Source organism: Sceloporus undulatus, chromosome 1 (genome assembly GCF_019175285.1).
Source record: "Sceloporus undulatus isolate JIND9_A2432 ecotype Alabama chromosome 1, SceUnd_v1.1, whole genome shotgun sequence".
Lineage (NCBI taxonomy): Eukaryota > Metazoa > Chordata > Lepidosauria > Squamata > Phrynosomatidae > Sceloporus > Sceloporus undulatus.
This window is the reverse complement of record NC_056522.1, coordinates 233,030,565-233,047,317: the sequence shown is the minus strand read 5'-3', so window position 1 is coordinate 233,047,317 and position 16,753 is coordinate 233,030,565. Positions and strand designations below refer to the sequence as shown.

The 16,753-nt window shown below is 39.4% G+C and overlaps 1 protein-coding gene across 4 annotated transcripts in view; it reads right to left on the bottom strand.

Moving 5' to 3' along the window:
* NCKAP5 (NCK associated protein 5) overlaps positions 1-16,753 on the bottom strand; it is an 811,098-nt gene that overhangs the window by 43,732 nt on the left and 750,613 nt on the right. The window lies entirely within an intron of this gene.

Sequence of the window (16,753 nt, the reverse complement as noted above, 5' to 3'; positions counted from 1 at the left end):
AGAAGAAGAAGAAGAAGAAGAAGAAGAAGAAGAAGAAGAAGAAGAAGAAGTAGTAGTAGTAGTAGTAGTCAGGGAACAACAAGAAGGTATGGCAAACTTCCTCTAAACAAATCTTGCCAAGAAAACCCCATGATAGGGTTGCCTTAGGTTCACCATATGTCAGAAATGACTTGAAGGTCCACAACAACAACAGCAACAAGCATAAAAGTTTATGAATAACTATCCTTAACTCCTTTGTCATGGGATAGGGGTTACAGTTAGAACTGAGCTGTCCTGATTTGGTAAAATGCCTTGCTGCTTCCTTCGCTCTCCTTTCTTCAGTTTGTTACTCCCTTCTGTAGTGTGTTAATACAACATCTCTCCGCTGGATTGAAAATGAACTTGTGAAGTAAAATAAAAAGGCTAATATGCATTTATGGCCAGAAAATACAGGGTCCCTATGCCAGAATAGCATTATTGATGGGAAATGTTAGGATGAAACCAGGAAAAGAAAAGGGGGGGGGAAAGGGGGGGGGAGAGGGAAAAATCCACATTTTATTAAGCAAAATTTATATTCATGTAGAAAAAAAGGTGTCCAAAGCCCTAAGAGTCTCTAAAGATTTACAATCTAGAGCTATAGTCCAAGGTTTTAATATTTATTACTTTGGAAATGCTAAGAGGAGAACAAAATACCCAGAAAACCCAAATCTGAAGCAGAGAAGGTATCAGGTGCTGCTAAAAAATACAAAAGGTTCATTGGTTCATTTTCAATGCTATACACAATTCTCATTTATGCAGTTATGTAACTGAATCCTCACTCATCATGCTGAGAACAAAACTCTCATATTAGTCTATCAGTAATTTCCTATCCCTTTCTTCAAAATATTTAACTGCATAATGCAAAGCATGTTAATGTTATAAAGAGAGAAGATGCATTTCAGCTAGAAAGAAAGGAGAAGAGAAAATAAAAGAAAGAAAACCCAATTCCCTGACATACATTAGTATTATTGATGTAATTTAACATTGCTGATCAGATTTTCCTTTTGGAAAAAAAAAATATTTTTCCAATCTGGCAATAAAAAGAGGAGGGGGCTTATGTTTGTGAACAGCACTCTTTCCCTATTTTTCTATCTTGATTGCGGTAATGCTATGTTTATTGTCCTCAATTTACTTTTTATCTCTTTTCTTTTATTAGTAATAGCATTTGTGCAGTTATAACAATTACACTATCTTACAAACTTCCTAAGTACTCTTTGTCATTTGTTGCTTTGAATGCCTATTCAATCCCGTGTTGGGTTTATTGTATTAGGTTATTATAATACACTTCTTGGCAACAATAGGAATGCAAATAGAAATAAAACCCCAAGGTTTTATTACTACAGTTTCAAGATTGAGGCAGACATGATGAGAAACGATAGAAAGTTTATTGTACTGTAGGCAATATTGCAGATTGAAATTAATCCAGCTGCCAATTTCTTTTGACAAATAGTTATAAATGTTACAATATTAAGAGAACCAGGGAGAAAATTTTACTTTTTATCCAATTCATAATTCTTAATTTAGCGACTTATCAATTACATATAATAGGTTGCCATGACATCTTTACACTGTCTATTATGTTCTGTTTAGACTGGAAAAGAGAGGGGGCAGGATCCAATAGTGGCTGACCACTGAAAGAATAGTAGAATCCAGCAAAAGTATGAGGTATATAATTCCTTCCTCCCAACTGCACCCTACTGTGTCCCCCCCCCCCAAAAAAAAATGGGTCTGGAGAGCTGGAAAACTTGCTGCACCCTGTTTTGAGGTGGCAGATTGGGGTAATGGGAGGAGAGGGATGGAAGAATACTGGATACAACATTCAACAAAAACAAAAATGATGCCATTGGATCCAACTGCTTTTGCCCTGGCACAGGAGTACTACCTGCGCAGAATTCTTAGGATAATTCCTTACTGAGTCCTACCCGCCTTCTCTTATAGTTGCCAGTGCCTCATCTCATATTTTTCCTCCAGTCTTCTAGGGAAAGCTGGTTGGGTGGGGAGGATCAATAAAGATCATACCTCCTTTCTTCTGACAAGTTTCTTCCACTTTATCTCAAGTCACTTGCAGAAAGAAAGAGCCCTTCCATCAGCAGGAGGCAAAGTCTGGATCCAACTTATTTTATTTTTGGTGCAACTGAACCGTGAAACTCAAATCTGTACAATGCTGATGCCTTCAAAAGACACAGGAGTTTAGCCTTTAGGTACATCTTTTTTCCAGTCCATTCAGCAATTTTACATGTAAGCTGAATTACACAATGAGAAGCATGGGCTGCTATATAAGTCAGACATTCATTGATTGTGTTATTACACAAATATTTCTCAGGGACACCACTTTAGACATCAGTGGCAGTGAGTGAAGATATTTCAATGGTATAAGATTTAGCTGTAGATGAAGGACAATTCAAGATTAAATAGTTAAAAAAGTAATCTGTGGCAAGGCTATTTCTTTTCTATACGTGCCTCACAATAACTAAATACATATCAACATAAATCAAACTGTCAGTCCATTAAAGCAGAAGGAATTGTGTTTTTGTTAAGCATAGCCATCATACAGGGCCACTTACAATTAAAAGATGTCCAATTTGTCTATATGACAGAAAATGTAACTTAAAAATGTGGGCCCAAGAAACCATGCACACACATCAGAGACTGCTGTCAATGGATTTTCTGGAATGGTGTGCAAAGCAAGACAAGTGTGAGAGAGGAACACAGCAGGGCAAATTGTCAGACTTCACAGACCTGTCCACATTCAAAGAGAAGTGTCTTAAAACACACAAGATACTTTGAAGCCAAACCACGGGTGCTTCCAACCTTAGTCCAAGAGACAAACTATCACTTTACTACAAAAAAGCAGGAATCTGCCCCATTTAGGAATATGGATGAATCAGGATGAAATTTTAACAGGCCCTTTGAACCAGCATATTTCAAATCCTTTCCACTTGAAGGGATATCACAAAGCATTTAGCACTACTTTCACTGTGAGCTAACTTTCGGCTGGTATTGTGGCTGTGTTGCTGGAAGAAATCTGGATCAGCTCTTCCCTCATCCCAGTCCATTTTGTTGGCTCTTTTACTGTCATGTATTAGCCAGCAGAACAATTCTGCTGGCAGAGTATCTCTGAGATCAGCTGTCAGGAAAGAGTTCATCTAGCAAATGGCAAAGTCTGCTGACAGAAAAGGCTTTGGCCTAATCCTAATACTTTACAGCTGGCAAATCTCTGAGTTAGGAATGAATGCATTTTGAAAAAAGCCAATATAACTAAAAGATGTTGGAGGAAATTCTCCCGATTAGTCAGCTATAATTTTTTACTAGGTTACCACAACTTCTCCACGTAATGTTATGCAGAAGGGAAGCTTATTCAGACCTCTGCCAAATGTAAATCTAAGATTTTCTTCACTTCTCATAAAAAAATATACCACAGAAATACAACTATGCAGAAGCTGGAACTTATGTCCATGCTGAAGATACAATGGTTGTATCTGCACTGCAGAATTAATAGAGTTCAACATCTCTTTAACTGCCATAGCTCAATGTTAAGGATTTCTGTGATTTGTAGTTATGTGAGATGTTTAGCTGTCTCTGTCAGAGAGCCCTGGTACCACAACAAACTACAGATCCCAGAATTCCATAGCACTGAGCCATGGAAGTTAAAGCAGTGTCAAACTGCATTATTTCTACAGTGCAGATTCAGCCAATGAAACTACGGCCCGGGACAGACCCCCGCAAAAGGGCGGCCTGGCAGTGGCCTGTATCCCTCCATAGGGACACCACTGCTGCCAAACTGCGCAGCGTCCCGACAGAGTAAAAAGAACCTGGAAAAAACAGGGTTTTTCCCCATCACCGGGCAGATGTCACGAGTGCGCCAACAGCGTAATGAATGCGCAGTGATGTGCAGACGCTGCTCGTACCTTACGTCAAGATGGTGGCACCCATGTGGATGGGACGCTGCCATCAGGCCGCCACCATTACATACTAAGGTTCCAGACCATGCGATTGTTGCATGGTCTGGAACCCTAGTATCGCTGCCGCCACGCCCCTTTCGGCCCATCTGTCTCAGGCCAAAATGTCATTTGTTTTTGTTCTATGATTTGCACCAGTAAAGAAATTTTCTTGCCTCCTCCCACTTACTGAAACTATTTCCCTTTCCTTCAAAAAACTCAGTATAGATTAAGAAGAATATATAAACAAGAATGCTCTACAGACTCTATAAAATTGAGAAAAGCAGAGGTTAGAACAACTAACAAATGGGGTATATAGTCAAACACCCCAAACAGATGAACAACACACTTTGGCTGGCATTCTGCTAGTGGCATCCGTATGTGTAAGTCACACTATGCACACAGGGCAAATTAGTTGTCATAGAGCAACAGAGACATTCTGCTCACAGCAGTGGAAGTGGAGATGCACATATAGCTACATTATAGCTACTAGAAAAGTTCTTATGAATGCTAGAGCCACATGAACAATTTGTTTAGAATTCAATTAATAAGGCTAAGAATAACATCACACTTTTGTAACAGACACAATTTAACATATAGTGTATTTAGAAGAATAAACATCCAGGTATAGTTGAAGTTTGTAAGGAGTTGACTCATTCTGTACCTCTCCATAACAGCGAGCTCAGGGCACAAGAAACTGATTTTACTTGTGGTTATGTGACACTTTCCTCATTTGAAGAATTTTAAGTATTAATTAAGATTTAACATTTGTGTTTCCTTGATTAATGTGGATACAGAACCTCAGATCTAGAGAGAAGAGCAAAGGTTTTCTCTGGCACCATTAGGATACAACACTAGTTCTTTCCACATATTTTACATTCCTGAATGAATACGTATGGAGAGATATACAGAAGCTCTCCTTCCCCTTCCATATTGTAATGTTCTTTCTGAAAAGACCCACATGCATACACATGGAAGGTTCTCTTTTATATATTCAGAAACCCTAAAAAAAATAGATTCTTAAGCATTTGAATGGGAGAATTCTGAGCCACAGATCACACAATTCGCTACTACACAAACCTGCTGTTTCAATGCAAAGTATGCCAAAGAAAACAGTTTATTGATCTTGACATCAGCAACATAATACCTAGGTTCATTAGAGTAACAAGTTCTTTTTAAAATTAATTCTGTATTGACCAAACTGGATCGTTTAAGGAAATGGTGTGTGTCTGTGTATGCATGTATGTTGAGGGGGGAGAGGTAGGTATTTGGAATTTAGCTAGGTGGAGATGAGAAAGCTAAGAAGGATACTTGGAATAATGTTTAATTGTATAATGATAATCAAAGAAAATGAACAGATTCTTTTATATCATTGTCAGTCCCTCCTTCCAGTCTTCTCTAAGCTTCTTTGTTGAGCCTTGCCCATTCATCCTCAAGGTTATTACAGTAACATTGTGATCCCATGGGAAACTACACAATTTCCTATACAAATGTGTCTTATAAGTCTAATAAGCAGCTTATACTGTAGGCAAGGGCTTTTCAAAAAGTCTAGCATAAAGTTACCCTTTAACACTTGTGTTCACATTGACAATTATTTTAATATATATATATATATATATATATATATATATATATATATATATATATTTAAAAATCAATCTTTATTGGATTACCAGATAATAGAGCCTGTCTTATACTGCACCAACACAACACTGATAAACACATACATGTGCAAATCTCTTTGGCACCTATAGTGGGCAAGAAGAACCATGGAAATAGTAGGGCCACATCACAAAAAAAAAAAAAAAAAAAAAAAAAAAAAGCATTAGAGTCCAATGTGGATGATATTGTATTACTTCCTTGGGAATATGAGAATCACACACAGGATCAGACCAAAGGTCCACCTAGTCCAGCCTTCTGTGGCCAAATAGTTGCCCATAGGAAATCATGTAGACCATGAGAACAACAGGGTCTTCCCATTCATGTCCCCAGTAACCAATATTCAGAAAAATATTGCCTCGGTGTTATCACAATCATCACAAATAGCACTATCCTTCCTTATATTAGCACTAGGATGTAGAGATGCAATTCTTTACTACCTTTGTTCTCTAAGGAAGCAACTTGGTAATTTTTTTCATTGTAAGAAAGTCTTTGAGCACTGCACAGTTTTCAAAGTCTGTTTACAATCTGGGACTTGTGTGCATAAGTCACACTATTTTATTTTATTTTTTGCACAGTAGTTTTTTGGACAGGAAATATTACTTTCGGTGTAAAGAAAATACTGTTTTCTTTTCTTTTTTAAAAAGTGCAAATTTTGTGCAGAATAAGTCCTGAATTTTGAAGGTCATCATCAATCAGGATTCTCTTCATCAGGGTTCCCAACAATCAAGAAACATGTTTTTGAGCATTCGGGGGGGGTAGTTTCAAATATCATTTTCATCTCTACTAGGATCTTGGACCATTTCAAGTTTTAATGGCAATCTCATTTCCTTAGAATTAATAAACTTCTCTTCCCTCTTTTCAGTAAACTGTGCCAAATCTTCCAAGAGACTGTAACAATGTTAAGGTCTGATCTCATTGTCTACAATCCCTTCCCAGTTTGATGCTTAAATTCTGATGTTACTTCAGGAATTAGGAAGGGGGCTATAGAAAGCTCATGTGCCCTCTCCATGGCAAAACAGAATTATTATAAATCATTGATGTGCACCAATGAGAGGCGCCCGCAGCGTTTGTTCTCCACCTTCAACTCTTTGCTTAAACCTCCCTCTCCTCCTGTCTCTTCATCATTGTTTCCTAATGATTTCGCTAAATATTTCATCTCAAAGATTACCACTATTCGCTCTGAGATAGTCCCTCCTGATTCTTCTTCTGCTCATAATCTTCTATCGCCCTCGCCTAAAAAATTTTCTGTGTTTCCTCCTGCTTCTCTGGATGAACTCTCTACACTTCTGAACACTTCCAAACCTGCAACTTGTTCTCTTGATCCAATTCCTACTCGTCTTCTAATTTCCATAACTCCCTCTCTTCTGCCCTCGCTTCTCCATATCTTTAATCTCTCTTTCTCTATGGGTTCTTTCCCTAAGGTCTTTAAACATGCTTTAGTTTCCCCTATTCTGAAAAAATCCCTTCTCTTCACCCCTCTTTTCTGTTTAGCTACCATCCAATTTCTCTTCTTTCTTTTCTTTCTAAGGTTTTCGAATGGGTCATTTATTCTCGCTGTCTTGAGTTTCTCGAAGCCAACTCCATTCTCGATTCCTTTCAGTCTGGTTTCTGCACACAGCACTTCACAGACACGGCTCTCACTAAGATCTTGGATGATCTTTTACGGGCCAAGGCTAATGGCCTTTATTCTGTTCTCATTCTTCTTGATTTGTCTGCAGCCTGTGACACCGCTGATCACAGTCTTCTAGTTGACATACTTTCTGACCTTGGATACTCGGACGCTGTTCTTGACTGGTTTAGATCTTATTTGTCTGGCAGATCTTTTTAAGTGGTCACGGGTGGTCTGACTTGGTCCTCTGTTCCCCTATCTGTTGGACTTCCCCAGGGCTCTGTTTTGGGCCCCCTTTTGTTTTCTCTCTACACATTGTCCCTAAACTCATTAGTTCTTTTGGTTTTTCCTATCAGCTGTACACCGATGACACCCAGCTGTATCTTTCCACCCCCGACCTTTCTCCAAGGCTTGAACAGCAAGTTTTTTCTTGTCCCATAGCTGTCTCGCAGTGGATGCGCCATCGGCGTTGGAAGCTCAACATGTCCAAGATGGAGCTTCTTGTCTTTCCTCCTAAGTCCACCCTTCAACACTCCTTTTCTGTCTCTGTGGACAACATTTCTATTCAACCAGTCCAGCAAGCCTGTAGTCTTGGTTTTATCTTTGATTCTTCTCTGTCGTGTATCCCCCAGATCCAGGCCACAGCCAAGGCCTGTAGATTCTTTTTCTAGAATATTGCTAAAATCTGTCCATTTCTTTCAGCCTCTACTGCTAAGACTCTGGTCCACGCTACAGTAGTGTATATTTCACAAGTAGATTATTGTAACCTCCTTCTGGCAGGGCTTCATCTCTCTCACCTTTGTCCTTTAATTTCTGTCCAGCATTCAGCTGCACGCATTATTACATCTGCTTGCCGCCTTGACCATGTTTCTCCTCTATTATCATCCCTTCACTGGCTCTTCTTCCCCTTCCGTATTCAGTATAAGCATCTCCTGTTTAAAGCTTTAAAGCCCTGCATGGGCTGGTCCCTCCTTATTTATCTAACCTTCTTTCTCCTCACCTTCTCACTCGTGCCCTCCATTCTGGTAGTCAAGGTCTGCTATCTCAGCCTAGGATTTTCACTGCCCCGTCCCAGATTAGTTCCTTTTCACTCGCTGCCCCTCACTGCTGGAACCTCCTTCCCCTACGAGAAGCACAGGTCATCACTTCTTTAACCAGTTTCAAAACTGAGTTGAAGACCATCCTGTTCAGAGAAATGTTCCCAGGCATTGTGTGACTATTATTTGTTACTTGACGTTTTTAATTTGTTGCCTGCTTTACCTTATTGTAACCTTTCCTGTATTGTTATGTATTATTTATATATATTATGCTATTATTTCTTAGATTGTATGCCATGGACAGGTTTACTTTATCTATTTGATTGTTTGTATTTACAGTGCTATGTAAATCTACAGCACTATATAAATAAAGCATAATAATAATAATAATAATAATAATAATAATAATAAATGCATTTGCTAGGTTTTAAGGTGCTATTGGCAACTTTGTTGCTTCTATTGCAAGAGACTTAGGCTGTGTTTGGCAACACTGACTTCACCATCAGAGAGATCTGGTGCCCCAACAAACCACAAATCCCAGAATTCTGCAGCATTGAGCCATGGCACTTAAAGTGATGTCAAACTGGATTATGTAGTGCAGATGCAGCCTAACAAATATATCCCTTTGGAAACTGTTACATGGACAAGAAGCGATCTAATTTGAATTCATCATATATTAGCTAATACATTGTTTTGGATCCACAGAATCCCAGTCAAGGATGGAAGACACTTCTGTGCACATCCTGTTTGCAGTTCTTTGTGCCTTTAAACAACTAACCCATATAGAACGGTGTATGAATGAGGTTTAAAGACTGCCGCAGCTAGAAGAGGAGAAATTGACAATATTATGCTCAGAGATCTTTGGATTCTTATCTATGTTTGTAAAGTGCTTTGAAATTTTCTAAAGGCAGCAAGCAGTTTAAGTAGTCTGAAACATAATCATCCTTCTGATAGGCCTAATTTGGCTAACACTTTGTGCTAATATGATACATTTGAAGGATCACAAGCCCAATGAGACATGTTTACGCCATTAATTTCAAATCAACTCATTCACTTGGAAAAAAATCCCTGAGTTTATCTGGGAATGAAGCCATTTTGATTCTGCTCAAAGCCACAGTCAAGTCAGCAGTGTTTTCCACTGTAAGTATAGTGTGTCTTTTTTAAAAGAAAAGAACAAAAGAACAAAATTGCTCATCCCTGCTAGCTAGTTCTTGAATTACAAGGCATGGTGACATGAGAGCATCAAATCTTCTTACTGAATTGTTTGTACAATACACAAAAGCATTCTGTGGCACAAGGGAAAAACAAAAGAAGCTGAAAAGCACATTTAAGTGAACTTTAAGTCTCTTTAGCTAACTAAGTTTTACAGTAGAATTACTAATACAGTAAAAGCCCCCCCCCCAAAAAAAAATCTGTATGATCTGAAATAGAGTCAGTGATCATACTGTAAGCTAAGGTGAAATGTTACTGGATACTTAAGCTATGGGAAGTAGTAAAGGAGAAGAAGGTAGCTGAATTCCATGTCCTGGAGTTGAGAACAGTGGTCCTTGGACAAAGAAAATACAAAGGAAGATTGGAAAGAGAAATAGCAGAACTGGGATATAACCACAAACTCCAGTTCATCAGCAGTGGGTTGAACAGAGACAGTGGTTTCCTGGCACACTATACAGATTATGCACCAGCACTATTAGGGTGTATCCACACTGTACAAATAATGCAGTTTAACACAACCTTAAGTGCTGTAGCTCCATCTTATAAAATACTGGGATTTGTAGTTTTACAAGGTCTTTAGCCTTTTCTGCCAGTGTTCTTGTGCTTCACAAAGCTACAGATCCCAGGATTCTGTAAGATGGAGCCATGGGTGTTAAAGTGGTGTGAAACTGCATTATTTCTACAATGATGTACCTTTTGGCAGAGAAGGCTGAAGACCTTCTAAAACTACAAACCTCGTGATTCCACAGGATGGAGCAATAGCATTTAACGTGGTATTGAACAGCATTATTTCTACAGTGTTGATGCACCCTAAGTGTGTTTTAAATTGTTATGTAGTTTCTTATATTTTTAGATTGTAAAGTATCTTTTACTACTTTAATATTTAAAATAATCAAAATAATTTTAGGTATTTATAGGTCTTTATACCCCAAAACTTTAGACCTTTGGATATAGGGTGGGTAAATATAATAAGATATAATAAGATAGATAGACAGATAGATTACATGTGAACAGTATTATGGTTATCCTCTGTCTAGGGTGCACATGTAGATGAAATAAGGGAAAATTACTGTGGGAAATCTCACTGAAGACAAATTGCTTCATCCGCAACACTAAGAATGCTACATTTTGTTGCTGAAAAAATGTACTGTGCTTACTTTGGCACTGTGTGGTTACACAAATTCTCTTTGCCATGGTGACAAGCAATACACACCTGTACAGCTGCCATGACCAAGCTGTATTGTGACAGCTTTATGTTTTATATCTTCTGTTCTTTCTAAACACTTATTTTTTCCTTTCAGAGCTTAGCACCTCTACTATACTATGACATGGCTGGAGATATTGCAGGGACAATTACTAAAGACCTTAAAAGAGTGGGGGAAATGTCAGAGATGATCAAGTGAGATTCTTTCCAGCTTGGTGAGCCTCTTTCAGGAATAAAATATTCTTTTGTTGTTGTTATTGTTTGTAAAACAAACAGACAAAGTAGCCGAAGCCTATTCCCTCCTGCAACCACCTAACCCAGTGCATAAGGAAGTGGTATCACACCCCTGATGTACGTATGTTTCTCTGTCATTTGTCAAAGTCCCAGTGGATTAATCTCTATGGAGTAGGTAGGAATCAAATAGAGCTGATGTGTTTCAAAAACATTTTTTTCTTCTCATATTTTAATACCAGGATGAATAAAATGCTATTTTATCAGAAAAGGTATATTCACTCTGTGGTAGAACCCTACGAATCCTTAATTCAACACTCTTCGGTCTGGACAGTGACAGCAGACACATGGGCATTACATGCACTTGCATCTACTAATTCATACTTGAGATATTTTAGTTGAGGAACATTTAGGATTATATGAGTTCATGGTAAAGAATTCAGAATAGATACAGAACAGCTAATACCAGAAATTAAGAAAAGAACCAGAGGTCAAACTTAACATTTATCTCATAATGGTTAAGGATGTCAGCATTCACCATTCCAGAAAAATGGCTCTTTAGTTTGTAGATATGCTTAGTCTCAACTGCGATCTGCAGTCCCATAGGAGGGAGTTGTATAGAGAATTCAAAAATAAATTATAAGAAGGCATGTGGACTTGGGAAATACACACTCACAGAGACCCCTTCTATTTCACTCTTCCATGCTTACACACACTATCATATACATACAGCCAAATAGGAGTCAAAACCAAGGTGGGGGGCAGGAGAGAAAACAGACATACCTTCAAGTCATTTCCAACTTACAGTGATTCTAGGGTAAACCTATCATGGGGTTTTCCTAACAAGATTTGTTTGGAGGGGGTTTGCCAATGCCTTCCCTGAGGCTCAGAGAATGTGACTTGCTCCGTGGGTTTCCATGTCTCAGTGTGGATTTGAACCTTGGTCTCCAGAGTTGTAGTCCAACATTCAAACCGTTACACCACACTGGCTCCTAGAACAGACAGGCTTACATTCTACTGATATATTCTGCAACCACTGGCACATGTTTCACAGGACAGACCAACTACGTTTGGGCCCAGTTAAGGGGATCTTGCTTTGGTTACTTCTGTCTTCTGCAAAACGGGATGATATGGTGCTGGGGCTACTGATTGCCCTCTTGCTTAACCTGCCTTTGTGCTGTAAGTGGCATCTATCAGTTTCTGTTTTCTGGGGGAAATGAAAAGTGTGGAGCCGGCAACCACTGTGATCATAACACACTGAAAATTGCCTAGCAAACTACCAGAACATTGATTGATGTTCTTCCCACCTCCATAATAAATAATACAGTATATATATCTTGGCTTCAGTACACTGGTGTTCCACCTTGTAATAACAGGTCACAGATTATGATACATTATGTCACAATACTTTACCTAAAGCCTTCTGCATTCTGGCAGGGTTCCTGTACCTTTGACATGACTGACAAATACTTTATTAGCATCAGGTTTCCTTGACTCTGTGGTGCAGTGGAGTGAAAACTGCTCCTGCCACACAGCTACTAAAGACATGGAAGCCCTGCCAAAAGAAAGGAAGTGGACACCCTGGCAGAGCGTGCCTTTAAAGAATACCTTATTAGAGAGCCAGACTGTAATCACCGTCTTAAAAGTCCAATTTAATTGAGCTACACAAAGCTACGGCACACTGCCTTTCTGACAAGCAGGGTAAACTCATTCTGTCCATCATGATATTTGTATCCCCCACCCTGCTTAAACCTTCAGTCTTGTTCAAACTAGGATTCTAGGTACACAACATTTTTTTTTGTTTCTAATAGACTCTATTATAGAGCTAAACTGCTTTATGGAAACCCAAGCAAGGTGTGTGTCTGTGTGTGCATGAAAGAAAGACAGACACAGGGAGAGAGAAGCATTCTGGATGATATATATCTTTCTAAAAAGGACCACAGGCCTCTGGTGAACAAAATGCAACAGAAAATGCAGTTGTCTTTGCTGCTCTAAATAAGAATGTCAGGAGCAACTGTCTTTTCATGGTCATTGCTCTTCAGTTGTCATTCTGAAAAGTTTAATACTAACAGGCAAACCCCATGTGCTTTATGCAACTGTCACTATGTACCAAGAAGCAATAAGGTTTTTATTTTGAGCACAGCTGAAAGTTTTCAGATGGTAAATGTTAAACACCAACTGTTTTATGCTTCAGAATGAAATGCTGATGTGGAAAAAAGTTACCTATCATCCACATCAAAGCATAACATTTTTGATCATTTCAGAATGCTTTTACCCAGTGCCATGTTTGCACACTACAGAGATCTGCTGTGTTTAAGTAAAGCATCAGATGAAGAAAGAAACAACAACTACCATCTATCTGATAAAGGGCAAACCAAATCTCTCTCTCTATTAGTATTTTAAAGATCTTCAAATCAAGAAAACAAGGTTGTATTTTCTAAAAAAGTTACAACTGAGTCATAGTGGAATGAAATGGAAATTCTAGTTATGTTTCTCTCACTTATACCTTTTAGTATACCAGTACCACTGCCTGGCTGTTGCAGGTTTGGTTGTTATCATTAGGTTACATTTCTCCAAAAAAATAATTAATAATAATAAATAATTTTTTATTTATATTTCCCGCTTCTCCCTTTGGATCGAAGTGGGATTACTGCAAGTAAAAACATCATAAAAATACATATATAATTTGGAATACATCAATCAAAGAAAACAAAAGGGAAAAAACGAAGAGTTGTTACAGTATTGCTCAAAATCATGAGGATCAAGTCATCATATTCAGGTGTAAAAAATTATTCAAAATCAGATTAAAGGAGATCAATTGGATAGGCCCGCCGGAAAATATCCGTCCTAAGCGCCATTTTAAAGGCTTCCAAAGAAGTGATAATAAGATGGATCTCTTCCGTAAGTTGTTCCAAAGTCTAGGGGCCATGGCAGAAAATGTTCTATAAGAGGTAGCTTTTGTTCCAGATGTTCTGAGAGTGCGGGGTGGATTATGTAGGGAGAAGTGTTCCCTTAAGTAACTCGGGCCCAGGCCATATAGGGCTTTATAGGTAATAACCAACACTTTGTATTGTGCCCAGAAGCGGATTGGCAGCCAGTGTAAAGATTTCAATACTGGTGTGATATGCTCTGATCTTGGTGTTCTGATGATCAGTCTGGCTGCAGCATTCTGGATCAGTTGAAGCTTCCAAACTTGGTACAAAGGTAGCCCCATATAGAGTTGTAATGACTGGGCCCTCCAGTCATTTGGGGACTTCCCCTGAACCACAAAGGGTTAATCTGGGGGGGAGGTACATGCTAATGAGAGCTGACATCACATGCTAATGAGCAGCTACATCATAGCTGATGTAAGGTCTAACTGACCAATCAGAGAGTAGGACTGCAAGATTCAAGAACATTCCATGGAAAACCTTTAAAAGGTCCTTGGGGGCCATGCGGTCTTTTGTCTCTCCCTCCCTCCTCTTGGGGTAAACCAGATGTTTTCTTTGTTCTCTGGGCAGCTGGGGAACTGGCTGTGAGGAATGCAGGTGGAGTTGGCAAGGAGCCAGCTCCCTGCATCCAGAAACTCAACACGAACTGCAAATCCCATCACTGTGTGAGTAGCTAGGAACTGTGTTAGCGAGTGCGTCTAGGTTTTGTTACGTTTATCTAATAGCTTGCCTGAAATGAGCATCTTTGTAACTGTGTTTTCTGACCTGCAAGGCAAGGAGGCCTTGCATGAATGATATCCTCCTATTCTGTTCTACTTCTTTAAAATAAATACGTTTCTTTTTAAAAGTATCTGCTGGCTTTCTCTGCTCCTGGACACATGCCTTTTAGCTCAGTTGCTGATTACTTACTGCTTAAACTAGAGAGATCCCTCGCAAGTCCCAGTGTGTGCTTAGGGAAAACGTAGTTCATTGAGATTCAATGGGTGGTGGCAGCGAGACTACAGGATCTCAAGGGGTCTCATTCAGCTCAGTGGGGAGTGGGAATGGAGACCTAGGAGATCCTAGAGGGGAAAGTGTGAAGGGGACACCCTGGGAGTAAGAGCCACGCACAGGGCTGGTTGCTCCAGGGATCACCCCCAGATCACCACAAGAGTGCATTACAGAAATCTAAACGAGAGGTTACCAGTGCATGTGCTACTGTTTCAAGGTCTCCCTGAGCCAGGTAGGGACGCAGTTGGCGTATCAGCCGAAATTGATACCATGCACTCCTGGCTATTGCCTCCACCTGAGATGTCAACTGTAGAGATGAGTCCAAGAGTACTCCCAAACTGCGAACTTCATCCTTCAGGTGAAGTGTGACTGTGACAAGATTGGGTTGACAAATCTCCTTCCCTGGACCAGGGGCACCTATCGCGAGCACCTCTGTTTTCTCTGGATTCAGCTTGAGTTTGTTTTTCCTCATCCAGCCCATTACTGACTCAAGGTAGGCATTCAGAGGAGAGATGCCATCCTTAGTCACTGCAGTAGTTGGAAACATATAGAAATAAATTTGGGTGTCATCAGCCATGTTTCTGGATGATTTCTCCCAGTGGCTTCATGTAAATGTTAAAAAGCATGGGGGACAGAATGGCGCCCTGAGGGACACCAGATGTCAGTTCTCATGGGATACTTTACTATACTATACTATACTATCTTGCCTGATGAAGAAACCCATGGTGCTTCAAAAGTTTGCAACAAGTGCAGTCTGCCCTTCCTTATGTACCCGAATGGGGCTTGTGCACGTAGTGGCGCACACAGCACAAGCACACACCCTATTATTCCTTATGGGACGTGTTATCCCTTTTCCCAGTGTGGCTTTCAGTGTATGTTGAAAGCTGTGTAAAGCGCGCCTGTGTATTTCACAGGCACACTGTATATTGTGCATTTCAGTTGGCCAATAAAGGTTTCACTGGTGGATTTTTGTTTGTATTTGTTAAATAGCCAACACAGTTGTTAATAATAATAATAATAATAATAATAATAATAATAATAATAATTTGTATTCTGCTTTTTCACAAAGGAATCAAAGCAGATTCCAACAGTATAAAGTAAACATCAAACAATTAAAAATTCCAATTACAACCCCTCAAACCCCAACCCTCCCCCCAATCATAAAAACAGTGATCAACCCATAAAACGAGATTAAACATCAAAACATTTAAAACTGTCCAATAGGAATATACAAAAAAATCAGGCAGATTAGCAAAAGAAATAAGTCTTCCTTTAGAGGGGGAGGGGACGGGGCGATGGTATCAATCAATTTTGATATTGGTATCAATAGACTTACCCCTGAATATGTACTGTGCTGCATTAGTCATGTCTACTGATCAGACTAAGAATGGTAAGGACCAAGCTCAAATCATCATCAAGCAATAAAAATCACAAAGAGATCACAAATATGCCATTATCTTTCTGTCTAACCTCCTTTGCAGGATTGTTCTAAGTATGAAATGGGAAAAGGAATCCTTAGAAGAAAATGCCTTGAAAAAAAAGCAAAGGGCCTAAATGAAATCTGTAAGTTAATGTGGTTTGTGGCGACTCATTTGTCCACAAATATTTCTTTTTAAGGGCAAAGATGATACTATACAACCAGAAGCTTACAACATCAGAGAGTAACTATGACCTAGTATACTTTCCGGGTTCTTTTTCGGGCACCGGAGGGACATCGTGAATGCGCCACTGGTGCACTCGCAATGTAAGTGATGCTCAGCGATATGTGCGGATGCTACACATTGCTTACATCACAATGGTGGCACCTGTACGGACGGGATGCTGCCATTTGTGCTGTGCTAGGTTTATGGACCGTGTGGTTATCGCACGGTCCCTAACCTTAAAATTGGCGCCAGCATGGCGCATTTGGGCTGTCTGTTTTA